Below are 12,724 nucleotides of genomic sequence, written 5' to 3'. Positions count from 1 at the left end.
GTATTTACAACTAGCTCAACAGATCGAACCTCGGGGTCTTCGCGCCGAGATCTATGACCTCGAGTATCTCTTATTTGCTCTTCAGAGCGAATTTGTGGATCTTGCCGCCTTGTTCTATGTTGAACAGTATTTACAACTTGCTCAATAGATCGAACCTCGGGATTTTCGTGCCGAGATCTATGAGCTCGAGTATTTCTTACTTGCTCTTCAGAGCGAATTTGGGGATATTGCCGCCTTGTTCTATGTTGAACAGTATTTACAACTTGCTCAACAGATCGAACCTCGAGGTCTTCGCGCCGAGATCTATGACCTCGAGTATTTCTCATTTGCTCAACAGATCGAACCTCGGGATCTTCGTGCCGAGATCTATGACCTCGAGTATTTCTTATTTGCTCTTCAGAGCGAATTTGTGGATATTGCCGCCTTGTTCTATGTTGAACAGTATTTACAACTAGCGCAACAGATCGAACCTCGGGGTCTTCGCGCCGAGATCTATGACCTCGAGTATCTCTTATTTGCTCTTCAGAGCGAATTTGTGGATCTTGCCACCTTGTTCTATGTTGAACAGTATTTACAACTTGCTCAACAGATCGAACCTCGGGATTTTCGTGCCGAGATCTATGAGCTCGAGTATTTCTTACTTGCTCTTCAGAGCGAATTTGTGGATCTTGCCGCCTTATTCTATGTTGAACAGTATTTACAACTAGCTCAACAGATCGAACCTCGGGGTCTTCGCGCCGAGATCTATGACCTCGAGTATCTCTTATTTGCTCTTCAGAGCGAATTTGTGGATCTTGCCGCCTTGTTCTATGTTGAACAGTATTTACAACTTGCTCAATAGATCGAACCTCGGGATTTTCGTGCCGAGATCTATGACCTCGAGTATTTCTTATTTGCTCTTCAGAGCGAATTTGTGGATATTGCCGCCTTGTTCTATGTTGAACAGTATTTACAACTTGCTCAACAGATCGAACCTCGGGGTCTTCGCGCCGAGATCTATGACCTCGAGTATCTCTTATTTGCTCTTCAGAGCGAATTTGTGGATCTTGCCACCTTGTTCTATGTTGAACAGTATTTACAACTTGCTCAACAGATCGAACCTCGGGATTTTCGTGCCGAGATCTATGACCTCGAGTATTTCTTATTTGCTCTTCAGAGCGAATTTGTGGATATTGCCGCCTTGTTCTATGTTGAACAGTATTTACAACTTGCTCAACAGATCGAACCTCGGGATTTTCGTGCCGAGATCTATGAGCTCGAGTATTTCTTACTTGCTCTTCAGAGCGAATTTGGGGATATTGCCGCCTTGTTCTATGTTGAACAGTATTTACAACTTGCTCAACAGATCGAACCTCGGGATTTTCGTGCCGAGATCTATGACCTCGAGTATTTCTCATTTGCTCAACAAATCGAACCACGGGGTCTTTGCGCCGAGATCTATGACCTCGAGTATTTCTTATTTGCTTTTTAGAGGGGATTTACCCTATGTTGAACAGTATTTAAATTTTGTTCAAAAGACTATACCTCGAGATTTTCCCGCCTGGTTCTATGTTGATTTGTATTGATTATTTGTTCGGACAGACGTACAACGAAATCTAATCTACGATTAGCGTGATTTACAGTATCTTGTGACTGCTACCTATCTCTATATAAAGAGTTTGCATGAAGAACTCTCATACGTCTTCTATTCTGAAGAGGACTTAGTACAGATTTTCTACTTAATCTAGGCATAATTAACAAATAATAAATGGCGTAATATGTAAAATACTTATATATAATACTTATATAATTCCGTCCGTCCGGGTCTGAAAAGTTGGATTTTAGGTGCTGCTCTCTTTCACTGTAATTAAATCCTTGCTATGATTCCTTTCCTGTTCGGTGTATAGGTACTATGGTATACTGGTGCACATATGTATATGTGTTTGCTTGCCACTGTATATAACAATAGTTTAAACACTATATAACTAATACACTGAAATTAATTTGAATAAAGCACTTTGCTGGTAAAGACATTTAGTGAAACTGAAACTACAAACACAGTGTACTGATATTTATTATACTCTTGCAACATGTTGGTACAGCTTACGTATTTTTGTATACCTATATATTACTTAGCTATTCACTAACATAATAATACATAATATTTAGTTATATTTATATTTTAGAAATTAGTAGTTTATTTCATTGTTTTGAAATTAAGTGCTCGGCAAAACTTTCCGCAAATTGATTTTTTCTAACGCTTTTTAAAGCAGGGATCTATGGTACCTATTTTGAACTGTCTTCTCATGAAGGCTTAATTAACAATAACTTACATATAATTAAGTATGGTACACACATATGTAGAGCAGGTATGTAGATATTCTTCTTTCTGTCTTAATATCTAAACCTTTCATAAGCTGCCCACGACGCTGGGTAAATCCTAAAAAGTACTTAAATGTAATTTTCTTGAGTTTACTTTTTTACATTGTTGTCTGGTATATTTTGTTATAAGTTCAACATGATGGCTGAGAAAATATACTTATCCACTGATTATCACCAAATATTAGAAGAAATATTTGTATATAGAAATCTATATCTATCTCGATTAGTTTTAGGTGATGCAAACAACCGTTTGGTGAACAAAACTATACTCTGTTGCAACATGTTGCGAAAGAATTCAACATTTATTATTCGATTATTATTTGGTATCTTATTAACTTATGTTATTGATCATAGATTTACTAGTTTAGATGTATACTATTTTTTCTCCGAAATGTTGACTTTAACAAAAAGGAGCTATTTAACTCAAACATGGTATATGTGATATAAACTGAGCCAAAGGGGTTAGATTTAATGTGTGGGGTATATGAGGTTGCTGTTGTACGAAAGGAGGGGAAATCAGTATATTAGGGTTATAAGGTTTAAGCAAAGGTCTAGACCAATTTCGTTCATATGCAGCGATAAACCACATTATTTTTAAGAAAAACTGTCCATTAAATTATAAAATTAACGAAATAAATTATACCATAAGTAGTACATGTATGCTGGGGAAATTCGTGGATCGATTTCACACATTTTCGGCATTAAACTGTTGTATACCTAATATTTTACGTTTATATAAAGCCAAACGAAAGTTTGAACTTTTCACATAAAGTATGTTGGAGCTAGGGTCAATACCCGATAATGATTACTAGGGCGGAACCAAGAATTTTATACCCTTGTAATTCGCAAGAATCAAAGGCCAGGAAATTCCTTCAGGTGTGGCAAAGTTGAGAAAGAATTAAACATCCGTTATTAAATGAAATCGTGATTAAATTACAATCAAATTTGGTATCTTCTTGACTTATATTAAAGGCCATAAACTTAGTCTCAGTTTTTTTGCTATATTTTAGTTTGAGTCAGCGAAAATTCTATTAAAAAAAAAAAAAAAAACATCTTCAAGTGAGATATACATAAATATGAATGTAATATTAACTCGACCAAAGTGGCTAAATTTTATATTATAAGCTTGTGTGGAAACCGTCAACCAGAGAATCGGAATTCATTATAAGAAGGAGTAAGGTTTAGATCCAGGTATATACTATTTTCATTCTAATTCAGCGTCAAACCAAATAATTTTTAAGAATACTTATCCACTTAATTACATTAAAATATCACATTTTGATCAACCGGAACGGTTTAAAGTCAAGAGGAAAGACGGAAATCATATATGTATATATTGGGGATAGAGAAAGATATTCATTTTTACATTGCTCAGCTATACTCGAGCCTAGAGAACATATTTTGAAGCAATTTTATATCTAAAAAAAATGTTAATACTCACTGACCGACATACGAGAAGTATTATAAGTAGTATATGGAAGTAGAGGGTAGCCTTAACCCGATTTCATCAATTTTTGCTAATACTACATACTACTAACATGCCACAGACTAATAAAATGCCAAGTAAAATTTTCACTCTATTTCATCCAATTTAGGCACAAAAATACCTTGTTATGAGTAAAACATGTTCTCTCATTTTCATTGAGATAACTCACATATTGGCTGATATATGCGGTATAAAGTCACCCAGAAGTTCAAAAATCTTTATATTAGGTATATGAGGGCTATAGGAAGTATTGATTCGATTGAACCCATTTTTTGACACAAACATACTTTTATCGAGAGTTTGATTTATTTATTTTATTATATGAATTTCAATTAAATGTCTTACACATTGACCGATATTTTCGGTAAAAAGGCAACTATAGGCACTGGGGTCCACAAATTCAGTACCTAGGGGCTTGACCAGTTTTTGTTCGGTTTAGACAATTTTTGGTCACAACTTGGCATACTTTAAATTCATTATTCACGCAATCATTGTTGCTTTATTTGTATAGTGTAAAGTGAACGAATTAGATGGAATTTTAAATGGGTTATATGGGAAATAAGCGTAGTTGTAGTAAGATTTCGCCCTTTTTCGCATTATAACATAGAAATATGAGAAGAATGTTGTGTACCGAATGTTGGGCGGTGCCACGCTCACTGTCTAACTTTGATTTCGGTTCCTACAAAGTCAACTCATAAAATCTCAGTGATAAAATTTAATGGCTCTGGCGTATTTAGTTCTTGATTTATAGCGCTTTTAGTAGTTTTTACCAGTAGCGTTATATGGGGAGTGGGCGGGGTTGTTACCCGATTTCACCCATTCACACTGTCGATAGAGGTGCTAAAAGCGTTTGTTTTCAGTGAATTTTGTTGTTATAGCTTTAGTGGTTTGGAAGATATGCACATTAATTCTACTACAGATGCCGCTCTCTAATGTGATCCTGTATACCAAATAACAGTTTTGTATCTTATTATGGAGCTTAGTTATGGCATTTATTTGTTTTTGATTAATGGCGTTTTGTGGGCGTGGCAGTGGTCCGATAACGCCCATTTGCACTACGTCTTACGTCTTACGGTACAAAGAAATATGTGTACCAAGTTTCATAAAGATATCTCAATTTTTACTTAAGTTACAGCTTGCACGGACGAAAAGACAGTCACCCGGATTTCAACTCGTCTCTTCATCCTGATTATTTATATATATTAAACCCTACATCTAACTCGATTAGTTTTAGGTGATACAAACAACCGTTAGGTGAACAAAACTATTAATCTCAGTAGCAATATGTAGCGAGAGTATAAAAACAATAAACACTAACAGACGCGGGAATCTAAAACACCTAATTACAAAACATACATATGTAAATACTTGTATACTTGTAATACAAAAAACTTAAACGGGCACGGATAAAAACATGTAATTGCAAAAACACGCACAAGGCGCCTAACAGGTGGATATAGGAGCAAAGGAATTTACAAAAACAAAAACATATAAGGAAGGGCTAAGTTCGGGTGGAACCGAATATTTCATACACTTGCAAGGATCAAAGCAAATTACCCTCAGGTTTTAAGAAAACTTTATATTAAAAAATGTTGCGAAACAATTAAACATTCATTATTCGACGAAAACATCTATGGATTACAATCAAATTTGTATTTTATTAAGTTATATTATAGGTGACACACTCAATTAGTTTTATTACTATATTTTACATCCCGTCTGCTAAATTTGTATTAAAATCATCTTCAAATGAGATATATGGAATATAAACTCAACTGAAGAAGCAAAATTTAATATGATGAGTTGATATGAAAACGTCAAGCAGAGGATCGCAATTCCTTATTTTAGGGATACAAGGTTTGGACAAAAGTGTAGACTAACTTCATCCATATTCCCACACAATTTTTAAGAAAACTTCTTCATTTAATTATATTATAATAAAGTATCACACATTTTGTCAGGTGGAAAGTCGCAAATTATTATACAGACTATATTGGAGACAGAGAAAAAGATGGGCTGATTGAATTTGATTTTGACATTGCTGAGGTATACTTCATATTTTCAAGTAATTTTATAAATATACTTGTATAATATACACTTTGAACTACATGTTCGGCATAAGGTTTTTTAGAATAACGAAAACCAATATAGGTAGTACTTGGAAGTTGGGGTATTCTTAGACTAAATTCGCTTATTTTCGGCATTAAACTATAGTTATATATATTATATATATATATTGTATAATATATGTATATTATAAATATTATATGTTAAACTATAGTATATCCGGTATGAAATGAACCGGAAGTTCGAAAATATTTCGATAATGTATATGGGGGCTACTGAAAGTATTAAAGCAACTCAATCTATTTTTGACATACTTGCATACTATGATCAGAAAGAGACTCTCTCCGAATTGCAATAATATATCTCACAGATTGACCGCTATTTCCGGTAAAAAGTTAGCACCAAGCACTGGGGTCCCTATATTCCGTAACTGGTGATGGTAAGATGGTATGCCTCAAAAGCTCTATTTGTGCAAAGTTTTATCTTAATATATTATTTGGAGCTTGATTTGTATACTGGAAAGTGAAAGAATTATATGGAATTTAAAATTGTGCTAGTAGTTTTTAACAAAAGAGTTATATAGGGAGTATACGGGATTGTTAACCGACTTCATAAATATTTACACAGTCCAAGAAAGTGCCAAAACAATAGAAGCTTTAAAAGAAACCAAGCTGCAAACAACAACAATATGAACAGAAGCTGTTACAAAACTCAATCGTTTACATCCGAACAGAAAAAACATACGTCTTGAGAACTGCACACAAGAGGATATAAATTACAATCTTGCGAGAAATTTAAAAAATTATAATTTAACGAAAAAAACAATTTTATAAGATCAAAAAGATTATGTACAAATTGCTTGTAACATGCGCATACTCATAAAAATTGCAAAAAAATTCAAAGAGAGAAAAGAGAGATAACCCGTATCTCCATCAAACACCGTGCAGAACTTTTCCATCTTAGAGCCTTAATAGACTAAGGATCATAACGATCATTTATTGCGTCTAGGGCCCAAAATAGGCTACAACTGCCAACAAAACAGGCCAACTTTGAAATTACGGGAATGGGAAGAGTAGTTTAAAATTCATATAAAATCTGCCCCATGGCCCTAAAGGTCATAGGAACATAGGCTATCATATAGGTAAAAAGCAAGCATTGGTAAAAGGTTTCACGCCTAAATCTAGCAGATTCCAACTGGAATACCCCCGATCAGATAGATATTCTATTAGGCAAAGCCCTAATACCCGAAACACTACTAGAAAGTGTTGAAAAAATTTCAAACACACTTTAAGCTCAAAACACTATTTTTGGTTGTATACTAATTATTAACAAGTTAAAGAAACACTTTCGACATTACCAACTCAAGTTGAAGATAATTCAAACCAATACCTTTATTCCCAATTAGGATAATTTTGATAATTAGGAAAAGTCTTTTCCAGATCAACAACTACTCGATCAAATAATGGCCGGTACGTCGACTACCACTAAATTTCCCAACACTCAGAAGTCAGAATTTCTTCTGACAATCCCAGTGTTCAAAACACAGATGTATGTAATCCAACCATGTCACCCAAATATATTAATATTCCAAAAGAAAATTTGAAATTTTAAGTTCCTTAAATTCGAAAAGTTGTACAAAAGCACAGGGGATCCAATGAAATGCGAAATCAATAACGAAGAGGCATATTTTATCTTCTGTGGCAAAATTTCAACCCTGCAGAATGGTTTTCGCCAATAATCATACAAAAATCCTGATTCAAAAATCTTGAGCTATGTGGCGCGCCACTACTTGGTAAATCAGTGCATATGACCTTAAATATAACATATAATATAATTGTTTAAGAAAAAAAATATCACAAATTTATAGAACAATATAAGCGCTTTTCATATGGATGGTTTATGGGAATCAGCTATAAAAAGCTTCAAATCCTACTTCAAAAAATTAAATGGATACTACAAATATTAATACATATATCGAATTTACTACATTACTTACTCGAAAAGGCGACGTTCTCAATTCACAGCCAATCCCTGTACTCTCGCAAGATCCCTATATTTTCACAGCCCTAACTCCAGGGCATACTTTCAGGAGTCGCTATCCTATAAGCCAATAATTAGGAAATAATAAATATCCGCCATTAAAAATAACGTGTTTTCGAGTATCATATAATAATAACTCGTCAAGTCAAATATTAAGGTTTTATCATTATGACCCCCTCATGCACAATAAAGTACTAGTACCAACATCAAAATAAAAATTTTGATTAAAAACCAAAATCGACTCTTATACCTACAGGTAAATATGTATATACCACTACTGCATTATCATGCAAGTCGCGCCCCCGGCTACTCCAACAGCAATACGCCAAGATACCTGGAACGTTTACAGCAAATATGTATAACACTAGGCAAAGTACTCGCCTAGGGGGCCCAGGATGTTTAAATGAGTTAAGCCTATCCTTGCAGTACACACAACATAACTTTACCGGGAAATAAACTGGCGCACCACACGGTACAACAGAACACACCACAACAACGCGACTGTACACTAAAAACTAAGTAAAAGCGATTGGATCACCGATACACCACATTGGCTTCGTCAACAGGCCTGAACGCTACGTCAACGTTCGATTACGACTAATCTTCTGCGAGTTAATTTATTTACTCGTTAGGAATAAAATAAATATATTATTTTAAGTCAGCCAATGAGATTGGTTCTGACTGCTCCTTTATTTGTATAATAAATATTTCACCGTATACACATGTACTTCAATATTGAATATATTACACTTAAACTGTACACGTGTTACAAGTGGTAACTTGTTACTCGGCAGTCGATAATGATAAAGTGACCCCGAGGCTATTGTTCCAGTTGCTTATATAGGCTATGCCTATCGCTGCTCATACTATTGAGATGCTGGTTGTTTACTAGTAAATAACTATTTGTTGTACTGATAGTGCGCTTCTATTGTTCTAAGATAAAGTTGTTTTGATGATTTTTCTTTAATATTTCCTGAAATATAAGGTTGTGGTTAAAGGTTAAAGTATTAACTCTCCCCTCTCTTGTGAAAAATAGATCTCCTGATCTATACTTGAGTCTTGAGTAGATGAGTCATTCCTACACGTTCTATGGTAGCGTTGTAGTTTCTCAGATATACAGTTTTTTGATAAATTATATATAGTTTGAATATTACAAATATACTTAATCCTAGGACTACAAGTACTCCTATAGTTATGAACATATTTTTGATTGAGTGTTCTTCAAATGGTATTAAAAATTTATTTAATTTTTTAATGTTGTCAAATTGATATTCGTTTTCTGATTCCAATATTTCAAGAATGTGAATTCTTTCGTTTCCATTAGCTATAATATACTCTTTAATTTCTTGTTCCTGGTTGTGGAATACTTCTGAGTCAATAATAATTGTTTCATTAAATTGGATTAAATTCAATCCTTCAATTGATTTTTCGTTTAAAATATGTTTTCCTTGTAATACGACATTACCATGTCCTAAATCTATAATAGGTGCGTTATTTTCTTAGATAACAACGCTTCGTAACCTTCGATCATTGGTATTGTACAATTGTCATTAGGTTCTTGTTTACAAATATATTTACTTAAATTATTTTTACATTTAGATGTTATTATTATTTTATCTTCACATTTACTTACGATTTTATTCATATCCAAAATGCCTTGACGATAGGATAATGGAGTAACTTTGTATGTTGTGCATTTCTTTTTAATGACTGGATATTTATAAATTACAATGAAAGTGTCGTCTGATCTACCTACATGCGTGTCTGCATTTTCGAGTATGTCAATAACCGGTATACTAGTTTGTTCCTTTTCTAATGTCCTTCCAATCTCGTCCGTATTTATTGCCGCTGAATAAAAATTTCCGTTGTTCGCGAAATTAATTGTCGCAGTTAAGTCAAATAACTCCTTGTATAATTCTTGCAATATAACCTTTTGTTTAATCGTCTCAATATTAAATGCTTTCATCATTATTTCAAAGTTGGAATTAATTTGTCTTTAATTTCAATCAGGTCGTCGTGGTCTGGGACTCCTGTGATAAATTTCAAAATCGATCCTTAGATATCAAAAGATCGTCTTGAGCGTCTGGCTCGTCCATTATTCAGTAGTTGTTTTCTGAGGATTTCTATTCTGTTGAACAATGCTGTTTCTGTTGCGTCTTCACTAGGCATCTCTCCTTTATGTTCGGCGATCTCGTAGTATGGTTTAAGTATTTTGCTTAAGTTCGTCATATGGAATAGGTACTCATGTTCTTGTTACAAAAATGATGGGTCAGTCTCGGTTAACACGTACTTGCGATCTTGTAAGTCGGTTATTTCCTGAGCTAAGGATGTTGCTAGGATTAATGTTAGCGTTATCTTCATCATTGTTTCTGAGGTTGTCCTTGTGTATGATCTTCCCCTCCGTTGTTAAAATTGTGTCCTCACGATTCTCTTGTACTGTTTTCTTCAAATAGCCTGGATTTGTTTTATTTCGTCGGTTTTGTTTCACATAAACTGTTTGTCCTGTTTTATATTCCTTTTGTGTTCGTTTTTTATTGTGGTATGATAGCATATACTCCTGCTTATTTTCGATCAGTTCTTTTATTCCTTCAGTCTTGCTCCTTTCAAAAAATAATTCGATAGGTTTCCTTTTTGTGACGGAATGTATTATCCTATTGTATTCCTTGATTACGTTGAATAGTTCTTCAGTGGCGGTTGATTTATTTTGTTTAATGCGAATCTAGTAATTTCCAGAATGGTTGAATGCAGCCGTTCAACTTGAGCGTTCGATGTTGAATGGTTTGCTGCGGTCATTGAATGTTCAATATATAACGTCGTGAAGTACTGTGCTTCTCCTAAGTTTTGGAGCATCATGGTGATGTCCGGAATGCGATATCTATCAGCGATTGTTTCCGCATTTAACTTCTGGAAGTCAATAACCATGCCCCTTTTTGGGTTGCCTTGCTCGTCATTCCCTTTTTAAGAAACTATCCATATGGGTGAATTGTACGGGCTTTTGCTTGGCTGTATTATTTCATTATCTAATAATTTTTATACTCTCGCAACGAGTTAAATTCCGTCCGTCCGTCCGTGCAAGCTCTAACTTGAGTAAAAATTGAGATATCTTTATGAAACTTGGTAGACATGTTTCTTGGTACCGTGAGACGGTTGGTGTTGCAGATGGGCGTAATCGGACCACTGCCACGCCCACAAAACGACATTAATCAAAAACAAATAATTTGCCATAACTAAGCTCCGCAATAAGATACAAGACTGTTATTTGGTACACAGGATCACATTAAGGAGGGACATCTGTAGTTAACATTTTTTTTAATGTGGGCGTGGCCCCGCCCCTAATAGGTTTAATGTGCATATCTCCTAAACCGCTAACGCTATAATAACAAAATTCACTGGAAGCAAATGTTTTTAGAACCTCTACCTACAGTGTGAAAATAGTTGAAATCGGGGCACTAAAAACGCCAGAGACATTAAATTTTATCTCTGGGATGGTATGAGATGAAATTACAGGAACCGCGTTCAAAATAAGTCAGTGGGCGTGGCACCGCCCACTTTTAGGTGAAAACTCATATATTGGGATCTGCTTCACCGATTTCAACTAAATTCGGCGCATAACGTTATTTATATATTTCTATGTTATAGTGCGAAAATGGGCGAAATCGGACTACAACCACGCCTATTTCCCATATAACACCATTTTCCATTCCATCTGATTCTGTCACTTTCCACTATGCATATCAAGCAAAAATTATTATATCGGGGTAAACCTTTGCGTGAATAATACGTTTAAACTATGCCACCTTGTGACCAAAACTTGTCTAAATCGAACCAAAACTGTTCAAGCCCCTAAGTACTAAATATGTGGACCCCAGTGCCTATAATTGACCTTCTACCGATAATAGCAGTCAATCCACAAAGAAATCTCAAACGAGTATACCATTTGACTTTGCGAGAGTATAAAATGTTCGGTTACATCCGAACTTAGCCCTTTCTTACTTGTTTTATTTCAGTTTCTACAAATGCTCTATCCGCTTGGGGGTGTGGATACTGTGTGACCCAAATAGGATTATTTGTTTCAGTTCTAATTCCTGCCTCAACTGTAGTTACGTAGGGTAATGTTTTACTCTGCTCATTTCTTTTCATTAATTTATTTATTTCTTTTTTATACATTTCTTTTCCTATCATATAATTTATTCTTGTTAATTTATTCTTTTTCACAATTAATACATTTTTGTATCTATCATTGCTTTCATTTCACCTTTAATTCCTATCAAGAAATCGAAATCTTGTAAGGTATCGAGTTCTAAAATCGACTTGTATTATCTCGTTCTCGTTTGTATCCCAATGCTCCTGCTACTTTCTTAAAAGGATTTTGATAATTCTGTCTAGGATGCGGATTTCGTGGTGGTTGTTGCTGATTCTTGTTGTAACCTTGTTTCGTTGGTCTATGGAATATGGTGGATGAATCGATATCCATTGGTTCAATTGGTTGGGGGTTATTGTTGACAAGAATAATTATTCTGTTGTTGATTGCGGAAATTATGATTCTGATGATGGTTGTATCGTGGAATGTACTCGAGGTTCTGATGGCGTGACTCATGTTGCTTGTACGGGCGATACTGTAGGCATCTGCTAATGTTGTACATAGATGGCATAGCTACACTTCTCAGTCCAGTGACGAATGTTTTGATTGCTTTAGCTTGGATTTCTTGTGTCAATACTTGGACTATTCGTTCTTCCTTGCGTGTCATCTCAACCTTGGATAGCACTACA

General features: G+C 34.8%; 1 long non-coding RNA gene across 1 annotated transcript in view; it reads right to left on the bottom strand.

Moving 5' to 3' along the window:
- Nucleotides 1-9,155, bottom strand: part of LOC118682832 (uncharacterized) — an 87,849-nt gene extending 78,694 nt beyond the window's left edge. Inside the window, exons 1-2 of the long non-coding RNA XR_004978637.2 lie at nt 8,209-9,155; nt 7,911-8,014 (exon numbers count right to left, since the gene is read on the bottom strand). This is a non-coding gene — a long non-coding RNA (uncharacterized lncRNA). The remainder of the gene's footprint in view (nt 1-7,910; nt 8,015-8,208) is intronic.
- Between the last annotated feature and the right edge of the window lie 3,569 nt (nt 9,156-12,724).

This window comes from Bactrocera oleae, chromosome 4 (genome assembly GCF_042242935.1).
Source record: "Bactrocera oleae isolate idBacOlea1 chromosome 4, idBacOlea1, whole genome shotgun sequence".
In the NCBI taxonomy this organism is placed as follows: domain Eukaryota; kingdom Metazoa; phylum Arthropoda; class Insecta; order Diptera; family Tephritidae; genus Bactrocera; species Bactrocera oleae.
Note: the sequence above shows the minus strand (reverse complement) of the source record. Positions and strands in the feature narration are given on the sequence as shown.